Source organism: Canis lupus, chromosome 3, assembly GCF_003254725.2.
Source record: "Canis lupus dingo isolate Sandy chromosome 3, ASM325472v2, whole genome shotgun sequence".
Taxonomy (NCBI): Eukaryota; Metazoa; Chordata; class Mammalia; order Carnivora; family Canidae; genus Canis; species Canis lupus.
In genome coordinates, this window is record NC_064245.1 from 15,146,671 (window position 1) to 15,154,160 (window position 7,490).

The following is a 7,490-nucleotide window of genomic DNA, read 5'->3' on the forward strand; positions in this document are numbered from 1 at the left end:
ATCTGGAGCCCTAATTTTTGAAACTTCTACCCAGAGAAACTCTTCTAGATACCCTGGCTCTGGTAGCAACTCGAGCTTATATTTGATAACTTTAAAACTTGCTGCTTGAGGGACTAGCTTCCCATCAGCCAGAGATGAATCAACAAAGAAACATCAACCTTGAACATCACATTAGACCAGATGGACTTAATGGATATATACGAATTCCATCCAACAACAGTGTACACAATCTTCTCAAATGCACATGGAACACTCTCCAGGAAAGATCAAAGATTAAGTCATAAGAAAAGTCTTAATAAATTAAATAATACTGAAGTCACATCAAGCATCTTTTCTGATCACATGGTATAAGACTAGAAACCAATTACAAGAAGAAACTAGAAAATTTACGAATATGTGGTAAACAACATGCTACTGAACAACCAATGAATCAAAGAAATCAAGACAAATAAAAAACCAGATTGAGACAAATGAAAATGAAAATTCAAGATACCAAAACTTATGGGATTTAGCAAAAGAAGTTCTAAGGGGAAGTTCATAGTGATAAATGCCTATTTCAAGGTCAAGAAAAATCTCAGATAAGCACACTAACTTTACACATCAAGGAACTAGAAAACGAAACACAAACAAAATCTAAAATTAGTAGAAAGAAGGAAATAATAAAAACCAGAAAAAAATAAAATAGAAACTAAAAAGTCAGTGGAAAAGATGAATGAAACTAAGATCTGATTCTTTGAAAGGATAAAGAAAATTAATGAAACTTTAGCCTAAGAAAAAGAGAGGTCTCAATAAATATACTACAAATTAAAGAGACTTTATAACAGATAAAACAAAAATACAAATGACCTTAAGAGATTACCAAGAAAAATTACACATCAACAGATTTGGCAGTCTAGGAAAAATATGTATAAATTTCTTAAAAACAAAAAACAAAACAAGAACAACAAAAAACTACTAAGACTGACTCATGAAGAAATAGAGTGTGAAAAGACCAATTGCTGGTAAGGTGATGAATGCAGTAATCAAAAACTTTCTGATAACCAAAAGTCCAGGACCAGACAGACTCACTGCTAAATAACATCAAACATCCAAAGAAGAATTTATACCAATCCTTCTCAAACTCTTCCAAAAAAAGAAGAGGGAACGCTTTCAAACTCATTTTACAAGGCCATCATTACCCTGATACCATAAACTGAGAAGGATTCCACAAAAATATTATAGTCTAAATTCTCTTATGAGTATAATAGCAAAAATCTTCAATAAGATATTAGCAAATTAAAAAAAAAGATATTAGCAAATTAAGTTCAACAAGGGTTGAGTTATTCCAGGGATACAAGGAAGGTTGGACATCTGCAAATTAATCAACATGATATACCACATTAACAAAATGAAAGATAAAAATTAAGATCATCTCAATAGTTACAGAAAAAGCATTTGACTGAATTCACCATCCATTTGTGATAAAAACTGGGTACAGTGGGAATGTACCTCAACATAACAAAGGCCAGATATGACAAGTCCACCACTTACATACTCGAAATCAGGAACAAGACAATGATGCATACTCCCACCACTTTTATTCAACATAGTATTGGAAGTCCTAACCACAGCAATTAGGCAAGGAAAGAAAAAAAGCCATCCAAATTAGAAAGGAAGTAAAATTATCACTATTTGCAGATGATGTAATGTTATATAAAGAAAATCCTAAAGACTATACCAAGAAAGTTTCTGAACTCATCAACAAATTAATAAAGCTGCATGATATAAAATCAATAAGCAAAAATGTGTTGCATTTCTATACATTAATAATGAACTATAAGAGAAATAAAGAAATCCCTTTACAATGCCCTCAAAAAGAATAAAATACCTAGAAATAAATTAATCCCCAAAAGTACAAGATCTGTGCATTCAGAACTATAAGCCATCAATAAAATAAATTGAAAAAGACACAAATGGAGATATATTTTATGCAAATGGATTAAAATAGTTAACACTGTTAAAATGTCCATAATTCCCCAATCTATAGAATCAATGTAATCCCTATAAAAGTACTAATGATATTTTTCGCAAAAATAGAATGAACAATCCTACAATTTGAACAAAACCATAAAAGACTTTTTGAATATCAAAAGCAATCTTGAAAAAGAATACAAAGCTGGAGTTATATTTCCTGATTTCAACTTCTATTACAAACTATAGTTATCAAAACAGTATGGCACTGGTATTAGAAGAGGCACAAAGAACAATGGAACAGACTAGAGGCCAGAAATAAACCCATACTTATATGGTTAATTAGTTTATAACAAAGAAGCCAACAACATACAATGGAAAATGAACAGTCTCTTCAATAGTGTTGGTAAAAGTGGGCAGTCACATGCAAGAGTAAAACTGGAGCCTTATTTTATACCATAAACGAAAATCAACCCAAACCATAAAACTTCTTTCTTTTCTTCTCCTCTCCTCTCCTTTCTTCCTTCCTTATTGGCAGGAGGGGCAGAGGCATAGGGAGAGAGAATTTTAAGCAGGTTCCATGCCCAGTGCAGAGTCCAACAGAGGGCTCAATCTCACAACCCTGAGATCATGACCTGAGCCAAAATCAAAAGTTGGACGTCAAACAAGGAGTTACCCAGGTACCCTCCAAATCATAAAACTTCTAATAGAAAAATAAAACTGGTCAGTTCCTTGATATGTCTTTGCAATAATTTTTTGAATTTGGCACCAAAAGCAAAGGCAACAAAAGTAAAAATAAATAAGACTACATGAAACTAAAAATCTACACAGCAAAGGAAACCATCAAAAGGAAAAGGCAAACTATTGAATGGGAGATAATATTTGCATCTTATATATCTGATGAGGAGTTAATATCCAAAATATTTTAAAATTCATACAACTCAATAACAAAAAAATTCTGATTGAGATGAACAGAAAATCTGAATAGTTTTCCAAAGAAATACAGATCACCAAGAGGTACATGAAAAGATGCTCAACATAAGTAATCAGGAAAATGCAAATTGAAATCACAATGAGATATTACGTCATACCTGCTAGAATGCTTACTATCAAGAAAAAAAGGACAAAACATAACTAGTGTTGGTAAGGATGTGGAGCATCCTTATCCACTGTTGATGGGAATGCAGCTACTATGGAAAACAGTATGGAAGTTTGTCAAGTGATTAAAAATAGAAATACCATAAGATCTAGCAAGCCACTTCTGGGCATTTGAAGAAAATTAAAGCACTAACTACAACAACATAGAAGCCCTTTTTCACTCCAGCATTATTTATAATAGTCAAGACATCGAAACAATCTTAAGTGTCTAGTGATAGATTAATGGATTGAACGATTAATAGATTAATGGATAAAGAAAATGTACACACACACACACACACACACAAACATGAATAGTATTCAGCCATAAAAACGAGTGAAATCTTGTCGTTTGTGACAAAACTGATGATCTTTTCTCAGAGAAAAAGAAATACTGCATGATCTCTTTTTTTTTTTTTTTTTTTTTTTGTGGACTCTAAAACAAACAAAACACAAGCTCCTAGATAGAGAAGACAGATTAGTGATTGCAGACATGGGACTACATGAGGGTAAAATTAGTCAAAAGGCATACAATTTAAGTTATAAAATAAGACATAGAGTTGTAATATGCAGCACAACTATATTTAAATATATTGTATTTCATATTTGAAAGATGCTGAGAGTGAATCTTAAAAATTCTTATCACAAGAAAAAAGTCTTTTTAATTGTGCATAGTGAAGGATGTTAACTAGACTTTTTGTGGTAATAATCTCACAGTATATACAAATACCAAATAATTATGTTGTGTACCTGAAACTGATATGCTGTTGTATTTGAATTATATGTCAATTTAAAAAAAAAAAGAGATGCACAGCAAAGTCCAGGCTTTAATGCTTCACCTCTAACCCAACCACATAGTATTAATAAGTGAAATATAACAAATAAAAACTCAAAATATTGAAGCTGGGATCAAAAGTAAAATTCACACACCAGAAATAAAAAGAGACTACAGCTGTCCCAAACTGCACACTTAGGATTGACTTCCAGCATAATAGCTTGAGAAACTTCACTGACCCAATCCCCTAAAGAAGAGTTTAAAAACAAAAATTTAAAAATATATTCAAGGGCTCTGGAAATGGCCCTTATGCAAACAACAAGTAAAAAAGTATCTACCCCAGAAAAAAATCTACAAAAATTTGGTCAGAAAGGCTAGAGTATGTGGTATCTGAACCAAGACCACTCCCTTTCTAATTGCTTCCAATGAGGCAAAGACTCCATTTCAAAAGGTTGCAGCAAAGAACACAGAGTTCCCTCTCCCCAACCCCTTCAATCTGAGGACTTTCTTCCTGAAAAGAACAGGATTTCAACACTTCTTATCTTGCCCTCAACTATCTGGTGCTGAGGCTAAGTCCCTGGCAATTGCAGTCAAGAAGTGAGGGCTCTCTTCTGTTCAGGGAAAGTCTGTCTTAGGTGTGGTACCCAGATCATCTTTTATCTGCTCAGGAAACAGTGGTTCCACTATGAAAAGAAAATTTTTGTGATGTCGAATTTACTAATCTTTTATTTTATGGTTCATACTTTTTGTAACTTAAGAAATATTTTCCCGTCCCAAAGACATGAAGTTACTATATTCCCCAAATGCTTTACTGTTTTTACCATTTGTATTTAGGTGTATGAACCATTTTGAACTTTTTATATAGGTAAGAGGTCAAGGTCTTCTTTTTGTGTCTTTAAGGATATAAGTACTTTATTTCAACAAATTTTCCCATGCTTAAATTTTGCAATCTTTTGTTGATACTGTTTGCTATGAATAGGACTGGGCTGATGTTATTTAATATCTTAAAGAGTTACTTTTTAAGAACTGTAATGAACCTTGAAATGTATTGTTGAAAATATTCCATCAATAGTTTTTCAGTCCCGGGATTGGTGTTGTAAGAACACAGACTGAAGGGACCTTCAGTAGAGGCAAATGGCAGTGTTGCTGGACCGTAGTAAGGAATATTAAGACAATGACAAAAAGAGGGTGGGCGGAATACAGACCACACAGACCAACCTATACCTAAGTGTACTCTATTGCAGGATTCTCAGGAACCAGACAAATAGAAGGTCACTTTAATGGATTACAATAAGAACCCAAAGGATGGTTGAGGACAGAGGCTCCTGTCGTACCTACATTACTTAAATTTCTCCTACATTGAATAATATCTTGAGAAGGGAGAGTAGAAAGGGGGCAAATGTCAGATGATGGACAGTTTAGTCATTAGATCGAGTAAACATTCACAAAAAAATAATTTTAAACTAGAAAAGAAGACTAGCTTTAACTGGTAAAATTAAGGGTTAACAACAACAACAACAAAAAAAACCCCAAAACTACCCTAACAGAAACAAGAGCTACAAAACAAGATGAGATCAGTTACAGAAAATAATGTTACTGCACATATGAATTGTGTTGTGCTATATGTTGTATTTGGCTCTAAGGTGGTTAAGTACGATTATAGCTAAGAGTTACACAAGTTCAAGATGTTTCACCTTAGGCAACAAAATCTACAAGCTGAATTGGCTACCTTTAAAACAAACAGAAAAAATAAAAATAAAAAAAGTAAACCAAATAGAAAAGAAAAGGAAGAAGGTTTTTTTGTGTGTAGGTATTTCATGTTGTGCCGAGACAGTCTTAAAAATAACAGGAATGGAATTGGTGGGTCACTGCAGTTGCATTGCTCCCTGGAGGACACTACGGTCCTAGGACTAGAGAAGGGAGAGGCAAAATTTGCTTGGCATTCCCCAACTAAAGAGCTTTTGTAGAGGACATTGACAATAAATAGCCTTCAAACTTCCACAGAGTTCTGCTTTCTTCAACAAATTCTTACTCTAGGAACTACAATTTTTAAAGCAGATGTAAAGGTTAAGAAAGTTATTTAGATAGTATATATCCATTTTATTAGAAAATTCCTAAAGCAATAGGATGCAACTTTCAATCACTGAAGGAAGCTTTGGTTTCAAGATTGCCGCCTGAACAGAAACAAGTATCTTGGGCTTAGATATATTTGGATTCTTTTGTCCAGGCTAACATGCTCAGAATGGTTCCTCATAGAAACTGAGCAATATGTTTGGGAAATGTCTTCCTGGAAATAACGTGGATGTTAAGGCCTAAAGCAGAGACTGCTAATTGTACTTACAACATCCATTCTCCTTGTTTTATAAAGCACACACTCACCTCAAATCAAGATCATAGTTTCCAAGGAAGAATTAAGATGGTGGAGTAGTGTGGGAACCTTGGGCTTGCTCCTTCCTTGAAGACAGCTACATCAGCATCAGAAATTCATCTGAGGATTAAGATAGCAATCTATACAATTAGAGGGACAGAACAAGGTAGCTGCAAGGTTTGGAGACCTGAACTGGAGGAGAGAAAAGCCGCAGTTGCATGCAGCGGGTAGGAGCCCTTTTTGCAGAGAAGACGAGTTGGGAGGACATGGAGAGAGATCAGTGTGTTGGGATCATGCAAGAAAAACAGGACCACTGACTGAGGAATCGAGAGGAATTGACTATGGTAAGCTTTTTTGTAAATTGTGGAGCCCAAATTCTGAGGTTTTAGAAGTCCACACCATTCACTGGAATCAAGCTGGGCGGGCAGTGGTGGTCCTGGGGGGAGGGAGGTAGGAGGCTTGAGAGTGGATGGTGGACAGCCTGGTGTGGTGATCCCTGGGGTTGTACTGTGAGAAAACATCCTCCTTTCTGGATACATTTGGAAAAGCGTAGATTCACTCTCAAGGACAAGGACCCCGTGATGCCATTGAGCAGCCATTCAACCGCAGGGGACAGAGGACAGAGGCACGGGCAGAGGGCAGATAACATGATTGCAGCTTTTTGCTGTGCTGCACCATAGACTCCAGGCACCTTCAAGGCCATGCGACTGCTTTTCTGGGACAGAGTGGTGCTGGGGGCAGTGCTGCAAGGTTCTCCTGGGTGGGGTAGAGGAGGGAGTGGGCATGCCTTGGTAGGTCCTTTAAGATTTGGAGTTTTGAATCCTAGCCCTCCACTAGAGATAAACTGTGAGAGAACTGTGGTGCCCAGTGCAGAGGGCAGATAACTCATTTACAGCTTTTCACATGGTGCACCATAAACTCAAGAAACCATCCCAGCTTTTCTGGGATAGAGCAGCACAAAGCTCTTCTCCCCTGGGGTCCAATCCTTGCCAGAACATTTCAGATTTGGAGTTTTGAGTTCCAGTTGCACACCAGAAATAAAGCACAGGAGTACTGTGGTGCCAGACTTGCCAAAGGCCCAGGCTCGGACATGTTGAGGGCAGGGAACTGACAGATGTTTGGGCCACAAAAAGGAGGATTGTTCGCTTTTCTGTGAGGGCCTCCTGAAGAGCAGAAGCTGCCAGTTCCCCTCCCCAGGGATAAGAGGGCAAGGGTGATGCCATCTTCTACCACCACTGCCCCTCCTTGCCAACCAGCATC